Here is a 24318-nt window from a genome sequence, read left to right as displayed (position 1 = left end):
GAGTAGCATTATTGAAGACCATCAATTACCAAGAGCTTTTGTCAAAGGTTTTGGTGGTCATTTTGAATGACCACAGAGCGCTGTGACCTCGGTTTTACATCTCATCCAAAATTCAGCGCCCTTTTACAACACAGCGTCTCCGTCACTATACTGGGGCATTGGGACCCGCACAGACCTCAGGGTGAGCGCCCCCCCGCCGGCACCATTAACACCGCTTCCAGCTGGAAGCTTTGTTTTTCCCTGTAGCTCATCCTCATCCAGGTACTGACCTGGCTCACACCTGCTTAGCTTCAGTGGGTTTTCAGTTGCGAGTTCCAAGGGGATGCAAGTGATGGAGCCGCTCGCTGCAAAAGCCACTGCATTGGCCGGGAATCGAACCCGAGCCTCCCGCGTGGCAGGCGAGAATTCTACCACTGAACCACCAATGCTCAGTGCCTGGGCCTTCAAAAAAGACGCTTTTTTGGTGCTCTGTGCAAAACGCGTCGACATCTGCTTCCAGCTGCAAAATGCCATTTGCGGACGCTGAAGAACTTATTTCCAAGGCAGCGGGTACAAGCGATTGGGCGTTTTAAAACCACCAGGAACAGCAAAGAGGCGCGCTTCTTTGCTTGTGCCGAAACACACCGACTGAAGGCGGACAACGTAGTCGGCAGGATTGGAACCTGTGCGGGGAGACCCCAATGGATTTCTAGTCCATCGCCTTAACCACTCGGCCACGACTACAGCAAGCCCCGCCGCCGCTGTGTTCTTGCTACAATCTTACCTGGATCGCGAGGCGCCGGCGGAAGCCTGTTTCAAAGTCGTTCTCCGTTTCAAAAAAACATTTCCAAAATACAAGCCTTGCAGACAGACACGCCTCAGAGGACTTAAGGGTGGCTTCATGTCGGAATGATAAAGTCTCCCCGTCCGGACATGAAAATGCCACTTTGTTACACACAAAAAAAGAATCAACAACAGAGAAATGCCCACAAGCATTTGAAAAGCCGCACCACGTCGCACTTGAAATAGCTCTTACATTAGTGGTAGACACAGGAATCGCCTTTTTATTTACGCTCTTACCAACGCGATGGAAAGCAAAACAAAGCAAAGCAGAGCAAAACAAAACGAACAAACGAAAACCCTCAAGTCCCGCACTTGCATATAATGCTGTTACGTGCCCAAGCGGTATTGTACGTCATCCTAGCACTGCACCCCGGGTCGTACGGAATATGGGAACGAGCACACGCCACGAATCGTCTCGAATCACTCCCTACAGCTGTAAGGCGCCTTGAAGCGTGCACCCCCAACATTCTTCTTTGCGCATCTGTGAAAGGTAAACTCTTGAGCAAACTCTGAACCAGCTCTAAGGAAACTAATCCGATTAGACGTTACTTTGACTCATCCTTTAAGGGACCCTTGTTAATTGGAGAAATCAATGATTTCGAATGAATTCTGTATGCGTTAAAAGACAGCTATACACAGAAAACATGCAGGACACTGCTCATGATGTTTCCCGAGCCGAAACACAGTGCGTTTTTCCAAGCCATTTGACAAAGCCCGCCCACTGAAAACTGCAGCAGATCGTGTAAAGGCGTTCAACTTTGTAACTACTGCACGCACAGGAAGCAGAATAAATTCCTCTTTTCAAACTGTCAAAGGTTTGCTGCAGGACATCGCACAATCTCTTTTGAACGGGGACAAACGATTTCTTATGGGGCGCAGTAAGTACAGACGTTTATAAAGCTCCACTCATGCCGACGATGCAGCATGAAGAAGCGCAACCTAACGTTTGACAGACAAAAGCCGGGCGCCGCTACGAGCAATATGAAATCAAACTGACAGCACACGGCGTTTCGCGCTGACTCAAAAGTGATCTCGACAGACGATGTTCTCTGCATAACGCTGAAAGAGCTAAAGAGCGTTTCTGTTGAGATGTAACCCATTGGGCAAAAGACGTATAATATACGTCCATTAAACGCATATCTTAGACGTCTAAATGTGGTCTACAATTCGTCTAGAATGAAATTCTAATATACGTCTAAAGTTAAACGTCAATTATACGTCTATATTTAGACGTTCATTATACATAAATGGTTGGAGTTCTATTATACGGATAAATTTAGAGGACTATTATACATATATGGTTGGAGTTCCGGATAACTTTAGAGGTCTATTATACGTATATGGTTAGAGGTCTATTATACGGATAACATTAGAGGTCTATTATACGTATATGGGTAGAGGTCTATTATACATCAAAGATAGATTTTATAGGTGTAGAAACAAGTAAAACAAGCCAATGATTAGGTTTAGAAATGTATTCTGAAAATACACATTCACACCTGAAACATATGTATTTCAAATTATACATTGTATACAATCAATCAACAATCAACATATGGGCAATAATCATAAAAAACACAACTAGTCTTAAACTTCAGCTACAAATTCTGGTAACATGGCAATATACAGTATAGTAATGACAAACACAAAACTAATTACATTAACACACTAACTCAAAACCACATTTTGATTCAAATATACATTTTAAAATGTACAACTTCTATATTTCCAAGAAAAAAATATTACATAAAATATAAAATATTACAATGGAAGTTAAGACGATTTTTGTCCACTATTTGCAAACCCTGTCTAATTGTCCTAACAGTTAGAACCAAAAACCTATTATTTTCAGAGTCCAGATCTCTTGGCCCCCTGCCTTGCATATGCATTCTTCAAGTAACACATTGCGTGCTCCTTTATTTCTTTTTCTGTTGATGTAGGGTGGGACTTCAGCACCGCAGCTAGGAGAAAATTATATAATATTACTTCCCAAATAAATGATGATTAATATCTTCTTTAGTATAATCTAAAAAATGAACGGTTTACTAAGCTCAAAGCTGAAATAAATGTATAGAATTTGGCTTGCATCATAGCAGTTGAGCAATAAAGTCTGTCCTAATTAAAGAGTACCCAAAGTTTGAAAGTACAACATAGAATAAGAATAAGAGAAACGGCAAAACAATTTTGTGTCATCTTCCCCATTCACACTATATTATGTGCCATTTTTTTGCTTATTCACATACTATTTTAATCAAAATAATATTAAGAAAGATCTGTATGTATTCAGATAGTATTATTATTGTTCATACTTACTCGTCAAAAGAGGATTGCTGAGATATTTTCGGATATACTTCTACGTTTGAAAAACGTGTCCAAAATGGTGACCAACGAATACTAGCAATGCATTGTGGTATATAACCGGAAAATATGCTGGGTTCGATATTTTCTCAACGTATGCGTTTATTAATGTTGTCGATATTATGGTTGAAATTTAACATTGATAATACATCGCTGCTATGAGCTGATGTGCAATTTTAACGCATGCAATAAGTAAGGATCGGTCACTGTTGTATGGTATTATATATAATGACATTATGGAATAGGATGGGGACAGGCCTGGCATCACGGGGGGAGGGGGGAATGTCGCCCCTTCAGTTTTGGGCAAAAAGTTTTACCTAACTTAATTTGCACCCTAAAAAAATAGTTGTACTTTGTCAATGGTCAGACAACACTAAATGACACGAACAGTCACTCAGTCTGTTTGATGGGCAGGAGGGCTATCCATCCAGGAACTGCACATATTATTGAGTGTCAACATTACGATCCTGTTTGCTCAGGTGGACCGATTCCTTGCAGTAGTTTATCATTATACTTAAAATCGTTATATAACTAGGACTAGTTATAGCAGTCTGTGCTTTCTGTTGGTTTTACAACATTTTTTTCTTAACGATTCAGAACGTCCATGTAGCTGCAAAAATGAACGCTTATGGTACTTTTCGCTCCAGGCAATACAAACCTTGAGAGTGACGAAAAATGTGAAACTGAACTTCATCGCAAATACCAGATTGCTAGTCGTTATCTTCTATCATGAAGCACTAATCAATGGCATAGCTGCGAGATTTCATTTGGGTAGCTGCACCGTACAGCTCCGTTTCAACCGAAATATCACTCCCCCCTCAGAATTTCAGACGCCCCCCTACAGATTTTTCCTCGGGCACCGCGCACTGATGGGGGACTTTTGTCAAGAAAATAAAAATAGAAACTCTATAGGCACTCAAACATTTTACTGTTTTTTTTCAGGCAGGTGGCAAGACCCCCTCAGCAAAACCCTTGTATGCCAAGCTGTGGGCATTGATTCGGCGAAATTACGGCTATACGTATATATACGTCGCCTCGAAGTATAATCAACGTCGAATTGCAACCGTAAAATCGACGACATGAATAAACGCATATATAACGTCGAAAAAACATCTAACACAGTGCCTGAGGCTTTTTACTGTATGTATCGTGTGTGCCGCAATTAGGAGTATACGGCACTCTGCACAGTGTACGAAGTAAATTATTTTCGCAGTAATTAATTTATTATATTTACTATATTTATTATACACGTGTAAATTATTTGCTGTGAAAATAATTTACTTCGTACACTGTGCAGAGTGCCGTATACTCCTAGTTGCGGCACACACGATACATACAGTAAAAAGCCTCAGGCACTGTGTTAGATGTGTTTTCGACGTTATATATGCGTTTGTTAATGTCGTCAATTTTACGGTTGCAATTCGACGTTGATTATACTTCGAGGCGACGTATATATACGTATAGCCGTAATTTCACCGTAAATATACGTATATTCGACGAATCAATGCCCACTGGGAACAAGCTCGCTTCTTTCTACCATGATGTCACCATGACCAAATCTGTCTTTAAACACCTTGCTCAGTCTCTAACGAGACTGTCAAAAATTGCTTTCGCCGATTGTATTGCAAACCGGCGGAAGCGGGGTATTGGGAAAAGTTTTCAACTAGCAATAATCCCGCCTCGGCTAAACCTCACAGGCTACGATACTGCCACTGCGCAAAGCTGACGGTTGCCAGGCAACCGCGGGGATCCTATGGAAATCGTTATCAATCGTCTCATGGCATGTCGTTGCTGTAACGCTTCATATTTGTCGTCTTCTTCTAGCTTGAGGTTTTGAAGAATTTCATGACAGACAAGGGCTCCGTTGGGAACAAAGAAACCCGTTGATTCTTTTCAGCAGCAGAAATACAACCCTTTAAATACAAGATGACAGAACAATGACGAAGGGCATGCCGGGAGGAACTCATGCACTACAGAGGAAAGGGGGCGGGCACGTACAGTTCACATTCAAGCCACAAGTACTCTTCTCGGATGTTGCACAAACAAATCCTAACGTCTTGAAAGCATTGCGGCATGTTTGTGTCCCACTTCCCGTGGCTGCAGGACAACTGACATGAACGGACAAACACAATCTGTGGCGTTTAGCGTGACATAGTCTTGCAGGCATCGTGCTGTCTCACTGCAATACTATACCGCTGGAGGAAACAGTCCATCTGGCCATGAAACTCATTTGAACGTCTAGCTACAGCAACTAACAATATCATGATTTATTCAGGATGTGTGGAATCAGCACGTCCCGGAGACAGCTTCCGAAATCGTGAGCATTCTCTGGTGGTAGGGGCGTTCAAGATGGCGCTCAGGTGGGAGGTAAAGTTTAGTGGTTGAGGATTTTTTTTGAGTTTTTCATGACCTGAATGTTAATTTTTGCTTTTTTTGACTACAGAAAAATAAGGACTTAACACTACTTGTTTAAACTTCAGTTATAATTGAAAGAAAAAAAAACGATTTTTTTTAGGTTTAAGAATTTCGATATGAGTAACACTGGGAAAAGAAAAGAGAGTGCTGGGTCTTCGAAGGAGAACTCTAAGATACCTCACTCGTATATGTATAGCACTACAAGAAAATTGATGGCAACTAAAGGGAAAAGTGAAGCAGCTGGAGGGGACGTGGAAAGAGTGCTGGAGATGCGCTCGTACGCGAGCGCTCGCAGCCCAAGTGAGACTCAGCTGCCAGAGGAAGAGCCGGAGTCCCTGCCCAGCACACCTGTGAAAACCCCGGCAGCCAAGAGAGGAAGGGGCGACCTGACGCTGGAGGAGCTCCAGACCAACATCTTCAACATGATGGCACAGAGCATGGGTGAGCTGAAGGAAATGACTTGATCTAATACAGTCGCAATCGAAAGTCTTAAAAAGTCCATGGACTGTGTGTTTAAAGAGGTTGAAGACTTAAAGAGTGAAGTAAAAGTTCTTAAACAAGTAAATACCAAACAAGAAAAGCATATTAAAGAACTTGAATTGAAAGTGAACGATGTAGATAGATACCGTCGATGATGGAATTTAAAATTATTTGGAGTTAAAGAGGAACGTGATAAGGACCTTGTTGCAACAGTGAAGGGTATCTGTAAAAGGACCCTGCCGGACCAGGAGGATGTAATATCGGCCATTGACTTTGTTCACAAGCTCGGGAGAGCGAACATGTCTGGGCAAGTGCTCCCCAGATCGATTATAATACAGTTCACCAAGAGGACGGCGAGGGACATGCTGTGGCGAGCGGCGAGGGGGAATGAGTATTTGAATGGGAACAAACTGAGGTTTGCAGAGGACCTGTCTGCTGCGGACAGGAGTACCAGGAACCAGCTGTGGCCCCAGGTTGAAGCTGCCAGAAGAGAGGGGAGGAGAGCCTACTTTGTGGGAGCGAGGGCCTTTGTGGACGGGAAGGAGATTTGCTCCCAGTGACTGCTCAGTTAATGATTATGTTTGGTTTTATTTGTTATACCAGTATATACTAGTGTTTCTTTAGTGTTAGTTTGGAATGGTGTAGTTAAGTGTTAAGGACTGTTATAGTTCTGGTTCTTTGAAAAACTCAATAGTTTAGACAGTCTTAGAGTTAGTTATTTGCTTTTGTGTATGTCTTTTTCATGAATGCCAGAGGTACTCGAAATGTTGTTAAAAGAAAAACTGTGTGCTGAGTTTTATTTTTTACAGGAAACGCATGCATGTTGAAACTTAAGTTTATAAATAATTGAGAAATATTAAAGCAAGGAAAATATGATACGTGTAAAATATACAATTTGATCACATAATTACTTAATTACCTCTGGTAGTTAAATGCTTTTTTCTGCTGCGTTTTTTTTCTCTTGTACATGACTCTGATCCTCTTGTTGTATTTGTATTTGTAAATTCTATGTTTAATAAAAAAAATTAAAAAAAAAGCATTCTCTGGTGGTGTCCTGCAGACTTCCTGTGGGCATGCGTTGGTGGTATAGTGGTGAGCATAGCTGCCTTCCAAGCAGTTGACCCGGGTTCGATTCCCGGCTAACGCAGTGGTGAATGTTTTCAAATGCTATCATGAGCCTTGGATTGTGACTAGCAAAGCGAAGCCTTTTGAAAGAGCTAAAGCACTGAAAAACGGAATTGAGGGAGAATCTTACAGGGGATTCTGAGTGCTGTCTGCATACACGCAGTCCGATACGGGTGCTGAAAGCTTGAGCTACTCTCAATGTCATGCTGCCTTTCCCCGGAGTAAATCTGTTACATTGAAAGAATGCTTCTCGCAGGTTCAAAAAGGGACCCTTGTTAATTGGAGAAATCAATGATTTCAAATGAATTCTGTATGCGTTAAAAGACAGCTATACACAGAAAACATGCAGGACACTGCTCATGAGTGTGGAGTTCAGCCGAAACACAGTGCTTTTTTTCAAGCCATCTGACAAAGCCCGCCCACTGAAAACTGCAGCAGATCGTGTAAAGACGTTCAACTTTGTAACTACTGCACGCACAGGAAGCAGAATAAATTCCTCTTTTCAAACTGTCAAAGGTTTGCTTTACGAACGCTGCAGGACATCGCACAATCTCTTTTGAACAGGGACAAACGATTTCTTATGGGGCGCAGTAAGTACTGTTACTGTCACTGCTCGATACCGACGTTGGCCTACTATACCATGTTCAGCCACCGCTAGAAAATGTACGGCTCTAGCACCGGAGCAAGCAACAGGAGGGCCGACGTCAAACAGGCACATGTGTCGGACATGGAGAGCGACGAGAATGAGATTTGAACCCATGACTGCAGAGCACAATGTATTAGCAGTCCATCACCTTAACCACTCAGCCACCTTGTCGACGAAACTGGGCTGTCCGGACATGGGTTGGCGCGCTCCAGATGATCTTTTTCTTTTTTTTCCCTCGTACTCGAGGGTCATTTTCCTGTTCCACATGTGATTTCAACATTTTCCTTGGGAGATGTCAAGCCAGCAAGCCACTGCTGTGGTTCAGTGGCCAGTGTGGAGTTCAGTGGCCCTGTTGTACACAGAAAGCACATTGAGCTCCTTGGACATGAAAAGTTCCAGATAAGAGCCATTTGTCATCCTTTCTCTTGGTGTCGATGTTGCTATTGTATGTAAAGGTGGCAACTTGCTCAGCAAGCAGGCGGAGCACACACCAAATGCAGATGTGTCTGAGTGGTGTGTCCAAGTGGCTGCAAAAGGACAGCACTCCTGGGGCGCCGTGGCTTAGTTGGTTAAAGCGCCTGCCTAGTAAACAGAAGATCCTGGGTTCGAATCCCAACGGTGCCTTCTTTGTTGTGTCTTCTCGAACAGAACTGGTCCTTACAGACAACCGCCTACGGCTAGACTTAATTAAATGCAAGTATTCATTTCCTGTCTTTAACGCGACTTGTTTTTCTTAAAATGGATGCAACTTGCAAAACATGAAATACAAGCCTTGCTAATCAGCGCTAGCGGCTGGCAAAAAAAAAAGAAGTCAGCAATGTTTTTTTCTTTAACCTTAACCCTGCTAATGGAGACGAGTTAAACGACCGAGTCTATGCAGCTTAAACGATGCGCAAGTCGGGTTCTTAGCTGAAAGGGTGGTAAATCACACTCACCCCAGTCCTTAATCTTTTAAAGAGGATACAAAATTGAACCTAGTCGCCACATCACATACATCCTGTTCAATGATAAAAAGGTAACATCTATCCTCGCTCCAGAGTAAATCTCACGTTGAGGGCATCTTTTTTTTCACTTTACCGTGAGTCGGGCTCGGCTGCACAGAGGAGAGAGCAGACCAATGAGGTCACAGGGACAGGGGAGTCACACGCTGGCGGTTTGAATACGCGGAAGATCACTGAGGGATCCACAGTATGTGGACCCTCCGTTCGCCATCAGTCCGCACTCCGGACTCTGAATCCTGCCATCCGAGTTAAGATCTCAGCGGAACCTGAGGCGCAGTTCCTTCTTAAAACGTAATCTGGTGAGCATTTCTAGAATCGCACTTGTATAGATGCAGCCTTTAATGTGTTGCTAGGTTAAAATTGATGACTTCTTGTATTTCAGTAGGCAACTGCCCTCTTGATTTTGGATTTAATCTCTTTATTACAGGGGCGCTTTTATGAAGACAGAGTCATGTTCAGGTACTTTGTTTGATGGAGGAAGCTTATTTCGGACTCTGTGATCTGCTCACCTGGAAAGGTCTGCTGTACTACTACAAGAGAGAAGTAGAGTCTGGAAGAAGGGACAATTTTATGATGCTTTGGAAGATAATGTTTTTTTTTTCTTATACTGAAAATGAAAAGTAGTTGTTTCTATATGGACTCAGTCTTTGGAATTTGTATATTTATATATTTCAGTGAACCCTCAGCCATTCCTTCTGTATTGTAATTCAATTTCTCTTTTAAAATTCCTTCCCCACTTCTAGGACCTGCAGTTGCTGAACTCCACAATGGCTTCTATTGGAAAGTCTGTGACTGAGACCAAGTAAGTGTTCACTTTTTTATGAAACCATTATTTATTTTGGAGCAATGAGCAATTCTTATATAAATGCAATAAAATCATTATGCTCAAACTATGAGAGAGAATTTTAAGGATAATTTAAGAAATCAGTCTTAGCTTGTTTCTATACACAGATGGTATTATTTATTTTCAAAGGAAACCCGCGAGGATTCCCCTGGTGTGCAAGATGTGCCTGAATACTTTTGATCAGCTTCCTGCTCATTTCAAGAGAGCCTGTATGAAGCATGCCACGGCAGAAGAGATCGGGATGGCCTCTCAACAGACGAGGGAGGACATGATGAATCACCTGAAGAACGGGGTCATTGTGGATTACCACAGAATAGAGATCAAAGGACACTTTGTGGGCTTGAAATACAAAGAAAATCTTGTTCTATGGTACAAGATAAATACAAAACTTAAGCTTTTATTTTAATTAGATTTATTTATAAAGCATAAGCAATCATTTATTACATTAATATATGTGAAAATAACATTTTAGTATCATACATTTAGTATATTTAGTTCCTAATGCTGAAAGAAATGATCATAGAACATGACATCTAACCTTACCTGCGGTGTTTTTAATCCCTATTGCTCAATGCACGGTGAAAGCATTGCATACATATGTCTGACAATGAGGAATGGGCCCCTGAGACAGTCATTTGCCTGTTTCACAAATGATCGTATTTTACTAGAGATTCTGTTTGGGATTCAGATGTGCATTCTGACAGCAATCCCTTTCAATAAATGATACGTTCTGGATGAGGTCAAAGGTGTTGGAACACTGTATTTAGGATGTGTTTGCAGTGATTGTGTGTCTTCTGCTTCAACGCAGTGATATATAGACGTGCTCCTGTAATTTATTGGTACAAGCCCAGGGCAGTGAGCAGTCTGAGGATTTATTTCCAGACGGCATAGAGCAGTGAAGCAGTGAAGTAGTGCAACACACTGGATCATTATATTGTTAGAATCTATTCTACTTAAATTATTACATTATACACAATTTGAGTTCATTTTAAAAAGTAAAAGGTAATGAAAGGAATGCATTTTCGTAAGAAAGATAATACCGATATGCATGTGATAATCTTCCTTATATCATGTAGTGCGTCATTTGGACACTTTGTGGGATTGAAATACAAAGAAAACCATGTTATATGGTACAAGATAAATACAAAACTTAAGCTTTTATTTTAATTAGATTTGTTTATAAAGCATAAGCAATCATTTATTACATCGCTTCTTGAATTAAATCTTTTGACAAGAGGTAAGACTTCTATTTTACATTTAAACCCATGTTTAGCTGTATTTTTTAGATTTAACTGAACCAATTTCTGTGTGTGATAATGTCCTTGAATTCTGACAACATCACACTAAATTACATGATATAAAACAGCTAATGTTTCTAGAGATAAAGTTTCTGGGATGCTTCTAATTACTTTTTATTACCAGGGACAGTTTAATTCACCTTGTACAGTACTGAAAGACCAAGATGCTTTTTTCTAAAGTTATTTAACATTTTATAGAACTTTGTCTACTATGGCAACATGATGAGCTTGGTGAAACTTGGAAAAATACTGCTTGGACACTTATCTTAAGATAAAGATAGGATAAAGGTTTATCTTTTGCACCTACCTGACCCCCAGGGAAGGCCAATGCTTTCTAAGTTGATGGTTCCCTACAGTAGACTGTACCTTATCTTCAAAGGTAATGTATATTGACCCAAATCAGTTTTGGACTCCAATCTACTGATGAAATGGAGCCTATCCTTTTTTCAGGATTTTAGCATCATACGTTTGGTATATTTAGTCCCTAATGATGAAAGAAATGATCATAGAACATTTGGACACTTTGTGGGCTTGAAATACAAAGAAAATCATGTTCTATGGTACAAGATAAATACAAAACTTAAGCTTTTATTTTAATTAGATTTATTTATAAAGCATAAGCAATCATTTATTACATTAATATATGTGTGTAGCGGCGAGGCTTATTAATAAGGCAGAATTAAGTGTTCTGAGCCTTTCCAAATGAGGCCCCATTTCTCTGTTCATCTCTGTGGTGCAACCACAGAGAGACTATTCATGCAGGGTGATTTAAGGTCCTAGGACAGCTCCCAAAGGGGGATGCACTTAGCTAAGCCTTTCTATCATGATCAATGGTCATCCATTGGCGCCTATCTGTCTAGGGAGTGCCAGTTGGACATCTGGACTGCATTACTAAGTGTCAGGACTAAGTGACTCATATCTCACCTTGATCAATCAATCAGGGACTGGTAGGGCCGAGTAACCCACGTGGGACTCTGATGCCCATGGAACTTTCAGCCAATCAATGAGCTGAAGTTCCTCCAGGTAAAAACAGGCAACACAGAGAGCCTGTGAGATTCAGTAAGATTCAGAAGGGAGGATTCAGAGGATTCTGTGGACAATTCTAAAGGGAATTCAAAGGAGAATTCCAGGGCAGGACGGCCCAGGAGCAGAAGGCTCCCAAGGGCAGGACATTCTCGCAGCGCGCCTCCTGACCATCCTGAGACTCAGCCCGGACAACCACGGAACGGCCAGTGTGTCTGAGTGCCAGAACTTTCCTTTGTTCTAAGAGTCTAGAGTGGAGGTTGCCAGAGAGTAACCAGCAGCAGGCCTCGTGAACAGGTCGGAACTGTGGAAAGCTGAATCACTATTCAGAACTAGCTCTTCATTAGGAACGAACCGGTCCTCTTCCTGACTTGCTGGGACCCACAGTCATCTTTTCTCCTGTGCACAAACTTTGCTAGTTAAAGCCAACACTAACTAGCCGGTCAGTGAGCATCAGCAGCGCTGTCGCAAGCCGCACAGCACAGCCTGGCACCGAGCCAGAGAGCGCGGATTGGACAGCAACAGCCTGCAACTGTTTCTTTGTACCCGCAGGAAGATCTGAATCCCCAAAGATTGGATGAGTATTCAACTTCAATGCATTACAGCTCGAGAATTCAATTGTTATCCCAACCAGTTGATATCAATTTAATTCCTAAGAGTTATGTACTTGTTTGAGTATCTAATGTAGAAGTTATAACCAAGTTCATTAACGAAACGGTCTTAATGAATGATATACTGAACGTATGTCCTCTTGATATGTGTAACACTTCGTAACTGACTGAATATATATCTTTTGTATTCTGATAACCCTCTTGATAAGATCTGTTAGGTTTACATGCATATTTTATGTATTAATAAATGTATCCTCATGTATTAGTACCTGTGTGTGCGCGTTGTTTGAGTTATGTCGCATGGTTTGATTCTAAAGCCATCAAAAGAATCAACTTTGTGATTTACTGCTACAATTAATAATTGTCTCAGTAAATGCCCAAACCCTACAGAACTGGTGCCTTCAGAGAGCCACTACATTTAATTTTGCTATGGCAACATTACATATTTGGCGTCCCTGAGCCGGTTTTCTTACATTATTTGGCGTCCCTGGGTGGGCGTGGCAAGACTGAAATGAGTCAACCAAGCGGAATAATTCAATATAAAACGCCGCGGGTTTCATACACAACAATACGGTGTGCTGAAAGCCGAAAGAAAAAAAAGTTCCCCTTGCTCTTTAAGCAGTGCTTGATTGTTTTGTGATCTTTTGCGATCTACCGGGTTGATTGCATACTTGATCTTGTGGTTTTCTGTGGTAAAACTGTGATTTCGTACTTAAAAGTAATACTCTTTAAGTTTAACGATGGTTGCTAAAAGGTCTGAATTCGAGTCGCTATTAAGCACTCTCTCTAGCAGCGACAGGTCTGACCACGATCTCTTCCATATCTCCGTCAGCGGAGAAGCTAGAAGGATAAATCTCCATTCTCTGAGAGAGCTAGCGAAGGACATAGAGAGATTTGACCCCGCAGTGTCAAAGAATAATATCGAGAGTTATATTCAGGACCTCAGGTATACCCTGCAGTATCTGCCAAACGCCACAGAACAGGAGAAAGTGTTTCTGGTCAGGAAAACTACCAGCAGAGCTGTACATGAGTGGATGGCTAGGCAGATGAAAGAAGTCTGTAATGATTTTGAGCAGCTTTGTCAAGCACTTATCGAAGAATACACTGCGTTTATTGACCCGACTGCTGCGATAGCCGCCGCTCTTAACATTAAGCACAAGAGAGCAGAGTCCCCTCGCGAATATTACGAGAGACTTAGACGAACTTATTTTGCAGGGCGAAATGATGAGGGTTGCGAAGAGAACACACATTTCAAGGGTTTATTCATTGCGAATCTCCACCCGTCAGTCAGAAAGATGATCTTAATGCATACAGATGCACAGACCATGAAAATGACTGATATTAAGAGATTCGTGCAGAAAGCCTGGGAGTATGATGTCCAAAGTCGCTCTGAGCAAAAAGCTGTTAAAGTGACTGTGTTTGCCGTCAGAGCCAGCAGGGTTAATTCCCCCCTGCTCGAAGGAGCACAGGCTCCTGAGCTGGCTAAGCCCCGTTCCAAAGCATGCACACAGGACCACACCCAGCGTCCTAAGTGCCATGAGAACACCGGGGGAGGGAAAGGGCTAGATAAAGCTGAACAAAAGGATTCAGTAGCCACCCGCCTGGCCAGGCTTGAACAAGCTTTATTAGGACAGGGACAACCGCTCCCCAAGGCTGCCGGAAGCGTGAATGAGCTGATACTCTCCACTGGAGGAGGCGGAGACCCGCCCCCTCTCCCTCCCTCAGTCTATCTGATTGAGCGGAAGGGTTCCTGCCTGGATGAATTCAGCCACTCCCAAGTGAGTGCTGACTCCACCCCTGAAGTCACAGAGCAGGCAGTAAAACACAGAGGAAAAGCAAGAAGCTTTTACCTCAAGGCTGCCATGGGAGATGTCTTACACTGTGAGACACTTATTGACACTGAGGTTGAAAGGTGTTTGATGTCACACGGCAAGCTCAAACGGGTTGAAAAAGAAAAGGGCATGCGACTCAGAGAGGAACCTTTGGTGGATCACCAGAAAGGCAAAGTGTGGAAACAGGTCAAGGCTCCTAAGCCTTCTGTACAGAAGGAAAGGGGGGCCAAGAGGCAGACTGTGCTCACACAGTGCCCACCGAACACAGAAGCCTATGTGGAGATTCCTTCTGTTCCCTCTGGACAAGAAATAAAAATATTTCCTTGTTCCCCGGATATACAGGGAAGTCGTGTCCCGGCCAAGGTCCCAACAGCCTCCATGCCACAGGAGCGGTGCTCCAAGCAGCCGCCTGATCCACCAGGTAAAGCACACACCTTTTACATCCCTAAAGAGGAGCAGATCTCCCCACCTGGCGATGAAAAGGAGCTTTCCCTGTGCACCCTGGCACCCAAGAGGGGTCAGGAACACCACCCTGCAGTGGTGGAAGGGATCCAGATGGCAGGAGAGCAGGTTGGTGATGTAGCTCTCACCCTTAGCCCTGAGAGGTCCTCTATTAGTAAGGATCTGCTTGAGCAGCTGTCACAGGGCCACCGCCAGGTGCCCCTGGTGCAACATTCACAGGTTAGACAGGAGGTCCAGCTGGACGCTGAGACTACTGCGCTGTGGACACACCTGATCCCAGATGCCGATTCCCTCTGCTGTGACCCAGGGAACCTGCAGTCAGGTAACATTATTTCTCACAACTACCAGGTAGTGAGTGAGACTGACCTGATTGTTCCTGCCTCAACGGCAGGGTTGCCAACACACCCAGTCCCCCAGAAGGGACAGGGAATGAAAGCCGAGCCGGTTTTCTTACAGCCACCAGCTCAGTCTGTCAGTCTGAGTCTGACCAACAGTGGTTCAGCCAGACTGGAGCTGGATGGTCAAGTCACCCGCCTGCCAGTGCAGGACATCGCAAAGAGGGGTGTCAGAATCCCCGCCTGCACTGACATGGGCCTGGTGAGTGATAGTAAGTTCAAAGACAGTGAACTAGCTATCCCAGTGCTGGGGCAGCTCCCTGAACCCCTAGCAAGGGAAGGGGGGAGCGAGCAGGTGTCCTACACCCACGCCCAGCGAACGATTGTAAACATGCCGATAAAGGGATTCCTCAATCAGGAAGTGTACAGGGTGGACCTGAACAGTGAGAATGGGGTAACAATCCCAGATCACTCAGGTGCTCCAGATGACCACTCAGCCGAGGGTCAGGCATGCTCTACCGCTGCACCACCCCCTGCAGGGTTCCTAGAGCACAGGCATGAACAAATCGAAAAAGCAGATGCCCTGGAAAAGGAGGAGCAGCATCAGCAGCTGCGTCAGATCTCCCCATATTTCCAGGATGTTGGTGCCCAAGATGCCACAGGGCATACTGAGAAAGACACCATGTACACGCTGCGCCAGCTTAGAAAGGCGACAGTCACTCAGAAGGAGATGACTGGGATCAGCCACCCGAAAAGACTTTTGGGAGGACTGATTGCTGCCGCCACTGTTGCACGTTTGCTTTTTTCTGGTAGGTTTGTGTGCTACTGGCACTCTCACCCTGACTGCCCCAAGAAGGCAGGGGTCAGAGATGCCGGAGGGTAGTGACAGACTGTATCGACAGCAGCAAAAGTTGGAAAGCTTAGGGAAAACCCTACAGGCAATTTCCTATGCAACAGGGTTAAACCTTATTCCCCAACCAGTGGACATGATTGTTGGTGTTATACAGTGGGTTTATGCTTGTGTGCAACAGGCCAGAATGTTGACACAAGACCTATTAAGGGAGCTTAGTGCCACTGTAGCTAGTCTAACCACGGCACGATTCCCAACCCACTTGATTCCACTCTTCTCAGTAGAGGAGTATGTGACATTAACCCCATCGCTCATAGCTCACCCAGAAGGCAATCCAAGATTGAATTTGGTTCCAAATCTTGAGATGGGTATGGCTACCAAAGCTATCCATTGGCTGTGTCTAAACGATTCACCAATGAAGGGTGTAAAGCTACTAACGAGCAGAGGGAGGTTAATGAACCCCATGAAGAGCAGGTAGGAAGTAAATGGCTGGTCAGCACACCACATTTAACTGACACTATGACTTGTGACAGGCATGATACAGCTACCACAATGCAGCTACCTAATCAAACAGTTTTCCTGCAAGTTCCCGAGGAGGCCATAGTACAGCATGGTAACTTAACACTGTACGGTCTGGAACCAGACAACATAAGACCAAACTTGAGGTCATGGATGCCTTCAGGTGCCACACTATTGAATTGGATAGAAATCCAAGAAACAGTAAGCCCTGAAGAGGTACAGGTAGTTAGTTTGCTTTAATGGAACAAACCTCCAAACCACCCAAGCAGATACCCAACACAGGTGTTGTGGTTTATCGCGGGGCTGGGAACAGGAACTGTTGTTATTGTAACACTGCTGCTGGGAAGCTGGATCATGACTGACAGTGTACTCTGAATGCTGTACTCTTGCATCAAAATGTAATCTGGGTAGCATGAATGAGTCAAAGGTAGCATGTCAAAAGAAAGGAAGTGATTTCTCCCCAAATATGTACTACAGAGGTATCAGATATTGACAGTGAACTTCCTGATGTGTAATTCCTAGACTTAGATAATGTCTCCTACCGTGTTTATACATACTCCAGATGTTATTCATCCTGTTTGTATCCAACGCTGGTTCCGGTATGAATTCTCGAGGAGTAATGTGGACATTTAAGATTAATGTTCTAATGGCAAGGGACATCACTTAACTCTGTTTTGTTTTGAAGGCAACAACGCCTCAGGACCTCATGACCTTCAAAAAGGGGGGATATGTAGCGGCGAGGCTTATTAATAAGGCAGAATTAAGTGTTCTGAGCCTTCCCAAATGAGGCCCCATTTCTCTGTTCATCTCTGTGGTGCAGCCACAGAGAAACTGTTCTGCAGGGTGATTTAAGGTCCTAGGACAGCTCCCAAAGGGGGATGCACTTAGCTAAGCCTGGCTATCATGATCAATGGTCATCCATTGGCGCCTATCTGTCTAGGGAGTGCCAGTTGGACATCTGGACTGCATTACTAAGTGTCAGGACTAAGTGACTCATATCTCACCTTGATCAATCAATCAGGGACTGGTAGGGCCGAGTAACCCACGTGGGACTCTGATGCCCATGGAACTTTCAGCCAATCAATGAGCTGAAGTTCCTCCAGGTAAAAACAGGCAACACAGAGAGCCTGTGAGATTCAGTAAGATTCAGAAGGGAGGATTCAGAGGATTCTGTGGACAATTCTAAAGGGAATTCAAAGGAGAATTCCAGGGCAGGACGGCCCAGGAGCAGAAGGCTCCCAAGGGCAGGACATTCTCGCAGCGCGCCTCCTGACCATCCTGAGACTCAGCCCGGACAACCACGGAACGGCCAGTGTGTCCGAGTGCCAGAACTTTCCTTTGTTCTAAGAGTCTAGAGCGGAGGTTGCCAGAGAATAACCAGAGGATCCACCCGAGGTTAGCACCAGCAGCAGGCCTCGTGAACAGGTCGGAACTGTGGACAGCTGAATCACTATTCAGAACTAGCTCTTCATTAGGAACGAACCGGTCCTCTTCCTGACTTGCTGGGACCCACAGTCATCTTTTCTCCTGTGCACAAACTTTGCTAGTTAAAGCCAACAGTGAGCATCAGCAGTGCAGCGTCGCAAGCCGCACAGCACAGCCTGGCACGGAGCCAGAGAGCGCGGATTGGACAGCAACAGCCTGCAACTGTTTCTTTGTGCCCGCAGGAAGATCTGAATCCCCAAAGATTGGATGAGTATTCAACTTCAATGCATTACAGCTCGAGAATTCAATTGTTATCCCAACCAGTTGATATCAATTTAATTCCTAAGAGTTATGTACTTGTTTGAGTATCTAATGTAGAAGTTATAACCAAGTTCATTAACGAAACGGTCTTAATGAATGATATACTGAACGTATGTCCTCTTGATATGTGTAACACTTCGTAACTGACTGAATATATATCTTTTGTATTCTGATAACCCTCTTGATAAGATCTGTTAGGTTTACATGCATATTTTATGTATTAATAAATGTATCCTCGTGTATTAGTACCTGTGTGTGCGCGTTGTTTGAGTTATGTCACATGGTTGGATTCTAAAGCTATCAAAAGAATCAACTTTGTGATTTACTGCTACAATTAATAATTGTCTCAGTAAATGCCCAAACCCTACAGAACTGGTGCCTTCAGAGACCCCCTACATTTAATTTTGCTATGGCAACATTACATATTTGGCGTCCCTGAGCCGGTTTTCTTACATGTGAAAATAACATTTTAGCATCATATTATTACATACAGGTCTCTAGCTTCAACACAGTGATATATATATATACTCAGTGATTTATTGGTACATGCCCAGGTCAATAATCAGAATGAGGATTTATTTCCAGACGGGCTACAGGTAGTGTTGTGAAATACTTCAACACACTGGATCGCAGATTTAGACCCCCTGCACTCTTACTCCTTAAAAACCAAAGAAATGAAGATATGTAGCAATTACATTGCAACAGGGCTGACAGTGACTTAATGCTTATACTAGTGGACTTCTGGTACCTTTAGGGTACGGTGTTCCCTGAAGGGCTCTCAAACCCCGCATTTCAGATGCCTAGCTGTTTCGCTGATGTGTTGCACCTCAGAATCACTTTTAAACCTTACCTCTGGTATCTTTAATCCCTATTGCTCAACGCATGGTGAAAGTATTGCATAAATGTGTCTGAAAATGAGCAATGGGCACCTGAGAGACTCATTTGCCTGTTTCACAAATGATCATATTTGACTAGAGATTCTGTTTGGGATTCAGTTGTGCATTCTGACAGCAATCGCTTTCAAAAAACGATACATTCTGGATGAGGTCAAGGTGCAGGAACACTGTATTTAGGATGTGTTTGCACTTATTCTGTGTCTCTAGCTTCAACACAGCGATATATGTATATGCTCACTGATTTTTTGGTACATGCCCAGGGCAATAATCATTATGAGGATTTATTTCCATATGTGCTAGAGGTAGTGTTGTGAAATTCTTCAACACACTGGATCGCAGGTTTAAACCCCCTGCACTCTTACTCCTTAAATACCAACAAATGCAGATATGTAGCAATCATATTGTAGCGGACACTCATTTGCCTGTTTCACAAATGATCATATTTTACTAGAGATTCTGTTTGGGATACGGATGTGCATTCTGACAACAATCTCTTTCAAAAAATGATTTTACCTTATCGCAGCTTTGCCCTTCTTGCCTCTTTGGAAAATATCTCCATCTTGTGGTCGTTGTTGGTAATGTCTAGACAATATCTCCATCTTGTGGTCGTTGTTGGTAATGTCTAGACAACATCTCCATCTTGTGGTCGTTGTTGGTAATGTCTTCTTATGCCCTTTTTTATTTTAATTCTCTATTAGTTGATTCTAGTATCTCTACAATGGAGCTGAAAATTTTCCAGAAAGTGGTTGCAAGCCCGATATCATGCGAAGAAACTTCAGGATTCGGGGATCAGTCAATGGATTTTCTTCAAAGTTGGATTTTTGCACTCTGTGGACCAAGAGATGTTGTTCTATAATGTTTTTTTTTTTTTCAAATTTAAAAATATCATTTTTTCATGGAGCTTTGAATGGGATGGATTCACCCTCCTTTAGCCAGGACAGAGCTCCAGGAGCCTGGGTAGGATTCTAGCTTTCTCCCCTTGCAGGCACCTGGCACAGAAGACAATATTTTTTTCCTTAAAATCTTTTTTTTGTGTGTTCCTTGTTGTTCCAAACTTAATTTTAATCACTTTTAATTAGAGATTTTATTAAAAATAGTGCAATAAATGACTAATTTCACAAAAATTAATGTAATATAAAACGGATGTTTTCAACTTTATTGTAGTGTTTTAGAAACTAATATGTCTTCAAAAATGGTTGTTTTTCACTCCTATGAATGAAAACTGTTGTTATATGATGTTTTTTTTTCAAATTTTAAATGATCATTTTTTCATGGAGCTTTGAAGGGGATGGATTCACCCTCCTTTAGCCAGGACAGAGCTCCAGGAGCCTGGGTAGGATTCTAGCTTTCTCCCCTTGCAGGCACCTGGCACAGAAGACATCATTTTTTTCCTTAAAATCTTTTTTTTGTGTGTTCCTTGTTGCTCCAAACTTAATTCTATTCACTTTTAATTAGAGATTATATTAAAAATAGTGCAATAAATGACTAATTTCACTAAAAATACTAAAAGTAATATAAAACGGATGTTTTTAACTTTATTGTAGTGTTTTAGAAACTAATATGTCTTCAAAAATGGTTATTTTTCACTCCTAGGAATGAAAGCTGTTGTTATATGATGTTTATTTTCAAATTTTGAAAAAGCAAAGGATTCTAGCTTTCTCCCCTTGCAGGCATCGGACACAGAGAACCTCATGGTTTTCCTAAAAATCATTTTTTATGTTCCCTGGTGTTCCAAACTTAGTTTTAATCAATTTTAATTTGTTATGTTACAAACAGGGTAATAAAGTCTTAATTGGACTATAACTAATGTCATATTGTCTGCTACAAAACTGATATTTTCAGCTCTATTGTAGAGATTCTAGAATCAACTAATAAAGAATTGAAATAAAAAAGGGCATAAGAAGACATTACCAACAACGACCACATGATGGAGATATTGTCTAGACATTACCAACAACGACCACAAGATGGAGATATTGTCTAAACATTACCAACAACGACCACAAGATGGAGATATTTTCCAAAGAGGCAAGAGGGGCAAAGCTGCGATAAGGTAAAATCATTTTTTGAAAGAGATTGTTGTCAGAATGCACATCCGTATCCCAAACAGAATCTCTAGTAAAATATGATCATTTGTGAAACAGGCAAATGAGTGTCCGCTACAATATGATTGCTACATATCTGCATTTGTTGGTATTTAAGGAGTAAGAGTGCAGGTTTAAACCTGCGATCCAGTGTGTTGAAGAATTTCACAACACTACCTCTAGCACATATGGAAATAAATCCTCATAATGATTATTGCCCTGGGCATGTACCAAAAAATCAGTGAGCATATATATATATATCACTGGGTTGAAGCTAGAAACACAGAATAACTGCAAACACATCCTAAATACAGTGTTCCAGCACCTTTGACCTCATCCAGAACGTATCATTTCTTGAAAGGGATTGCTGTCCGAATGCACATCTGAATCCCAAACAGAATCTCTAGTAAAATACGATCATTTGTGAAACAGGCAAATGACTGTCTCAGGGGCCCATTTCTCATTGTCAGACACATGTATGCAATGCTTTCACTGTGCATTGAGCAATAGGGATCAAAAACAGAATGGAAACAGACAAGGATGGGATTTGAACCCATGCGTGCAAAGCACAATGGACTAGCAATCCATCGCCTTAACCACTCGGCCACCTCGTCAACAAAACTGGGCTGTCCCAACTGGGTTGGCGCGCTCCAGATGATCTTTTTCTTTTTTTTCCCTCGTACTCGAGGGTCATTTTCCTGTTCCACATGCGATTTCAACATTTTCCTTGGGAGATGTCAAGCCAGCAAGCCACTGCTGTGGTTCAGTGGCCAGCGTGGAGTTCAGTGGCCCTGTTGTACACAGAAAGCACATTGAGCTCCTTGGACATGAAAAGTTCCAGATAAAAGCCATTTGTCATCCTTTCTCTTGGTGTCGATGTTGCTATTGTATGTAAAGGTGGCAACTTGCTCAGCGAGCAGGCGGAGCACACACCGAATGCAGATGTGTCTGAGTGGTGTGTCCAAGTGGCTGCAAAAGGACAGCACTCCCGGGGCTCTGTGGCTTAGTTGGTTAAAGCGCCTGTCTAGTAAACAGGAGACCCTGGGTCTGAATCCCAGTGGATAACTGCCTACGGCTAGACTTAATTAAATGCAAGTATTCATTTCCTGTCTTTAACACGACTTGTTTTTCTTAAAATGGATGCAACTTGCAAAACATGAAATACAAACCTTGCTAATCAGCGCTAGCAGCTGGCAAAAAAAAAAAGAAGTCAGCAATGTTTTTTTTCTTTAACCTTAACCCTGCTAATGGAGAAGAGTTAAACGACCGAGTCTATGCAGCTTAAACGGTGCGCACGTCGGGTTCTTAGCTGAAAGGGTGGTAAATCACGCTCACCCCAGTCCTTAATCTTTTAAAGAGGATACAAAATTGAACCTAGTCGCCACATCACATACATCCTGTTCAATGATAAAAAGGTAACATCTATCCTTGCTCCAGAGTAAATCTCACGTTGAGGGCATATTTTTTTTTCACTTTACCGTGAATCGGGCTCGGCTGCACAGAGGAGAGAGCAGAGCAATGAGGTCACGGGGACAGGGGAGTCACACGCTGGCGGTTTGAATACGCGGAAGATCACTGAGGGATCCACAGTATATGGACCCTCCGTGCGCAATCAGTCCGCACTCCGGACTCTGAATCCTGCCATCTGAGTTAAGATCTCGGCAGAACCTGAAGCGCAGTTCCTTCTTAAAACGTAATCTGGTGAGCATTTCTAGAATCGTACTTGTATAGATGCAGCCTTTAATGTGTTGCTAGGTTAAAATTGATGACCTCTTGTATTTCAGTAGGCAACTGCCCTCTTGATTTCAGATTGAATTTCTTTATTACAGGGGCGCTTTTATGATGACAGAGTCATGTTCAGGTACTTTGCTTGATGGAGGAAGCTCATTTCGGACTCTGTGATCTGCTCACCTGGAAAGGTCTGCTGTACTACTACAAGAGAGAAGTAGAGTCTGGAAGAAGGGACAATTTTATGATGCTTTGGAAGGTAGTTTTTTTTTCTTTGAAATCGAAATGAATCAGAATATCAGAGCAAAAGACAAACTCTTGGTTTGGTTTAAAGAGATATGGTTTTAAAACAGACAAAATGTAGAAAACAGGTGTTTCTCACTTTTGGAAAAGAATGGACCGGGGGTATTTTACTAGTTGCAGTGCTGAGCTCACCGGGTTGCAGTCCTGCAGTGTTGCACCAGGGTCAGTGGTGCAATGGATAACACGTCTGACTACGGATCAGAAGATTGTAGGTTCGACTTCTGCCTGGCTCGGGTCGTTTTTAAACGCATCAGGCTACTCCCTAAGTAGCCTGTGCTACTTACTGTATTGTAATCGTACCCAGTAAGAGATTTCCTTCATGTAAATGAACTGCACCTGACAGCTTTAGAAAAACACCTGGGCTCAGTACGGTGCTGAGAGCTCAGCGTTGCTGTTGTTCTAATTAGCACGCACTGCATCGGCTATGAACCCGAACTTTTCAATTATTCCGATCAGTAAGTCAACACGTAGTCCACATGAAAGGTAGAAATATTCTCTTGTCTGTCTCTTGTTTGTATAGAACTGAATGTCCCTGACAATGTACTGTTAGTTTTAATTGAAGAACGGCATTTGTGTTCAAATATACCAGACAAGTTTACGTAACTGCTCATGCGACACTCAGTTGTAATTAGTCAAGAAATAAAGTCGAACAACAGCTGCGGGTTTGATTCTGAACGTATGAGATTGCAGCGCCTTTTACTTCCATTGACAAATGATAGAGATTCGAAGAGAGATCCTTCAGACCAACAAGCAAACCCACGGCTATTTCGGTTTTCTATCTAGGCAACGTTGGTGTCTGCAATAGCATACATGAAAGCGTGATGCAATTTCTGTGGCTACATTTGTTGCACATCATGCACAGTAAGAGTGTTTCTAACACCAAATAAAAAGTCAACAATTAGCGATCACGCCTTCTCCTCAGTTAACCCACTGAAACCCT

At 42.7% G+C, this 24318-nt stretch overlaps 5 non-coding genes across 5 annotated transcripts; 2 read left to right on the top strand and 3 right to left on the bottom strand.

Moving 5' to 3' along the window:
• Positions 1–357: 357 nt before the first annotated feature.
• trnag-gcc (transfer RNA glycine (anticodon GCC)) lies at positions 358–428 on the bottom strand. Its single transcript has one exon. It is a non-coding gene; the product is annotated as a tRNA-Gly (tRNA).
• A 4334-nt stretch (positions 429–4762) lies between these two features.
• Positions 4763–4904, bottom strand: LOC138229482 (U4 spliceosomal RNA). The gene has a single exon (XR_011185893.1). It is a non-coding gene; the product is annotated as a U4 spliceosomal RNA (small nuclear RNA).
• A 2246-nt stretch (positions 4905–7150) lies between these two features.
• Positions 7151–7222, top strand: trnag-ucc (transfer RNA glycine (anticodon UCC)). The gene has a single exon. It is a non-coding gene; the product is annotated as a tRNA-Gly (tRNA).
• Positions 7223–8396: 1174 nt separating this feature from the next.
• On the top strand, positions 8397–8470 carry trnat-agu (transfer RNA threonine (anticodon AGU)). Its single transcript has one exon. It is a non-coding gene; the product is annotated as a tRNA-Thr (tRNA).
• Positions 8471–21879: 13409 nt separating this feature from the next.
• trnas-gcu (transfer RNA serine (anticodon GCU)) lies at positions 21880–21961 on the bottom strand. Its single transcript has one exon. It is a non-coding gene; the product is annotated as a tRNA-Ser (tRNA).
• Positions 21962–24318: the final 2357 nt, after the last annotated feature.

This window comes from Lepisosteus oculatus, unplaced genomic scaffold (genome assembly GCF_040954835.1).
Source record: "Lepisosteus oculatus isolate fLepOcu1 unplaced genomic scaffold, fLepOcu1.hap2 HAP2_SCAFFOLD_45, whole genome shotgun sequence".
Lineage (NCBI taxonomy): Eukaryota > Metazoa > Chordata > Actinopteri > Semionotiformes > Lepisosteidae > Lepisosteus > Lepisosteus oculatus.
The sequence above is the reverse complement of the archived record's forward strand: the minus strand, read 5'-3'. Positions and strand labels throughout refer to the sequence as shown.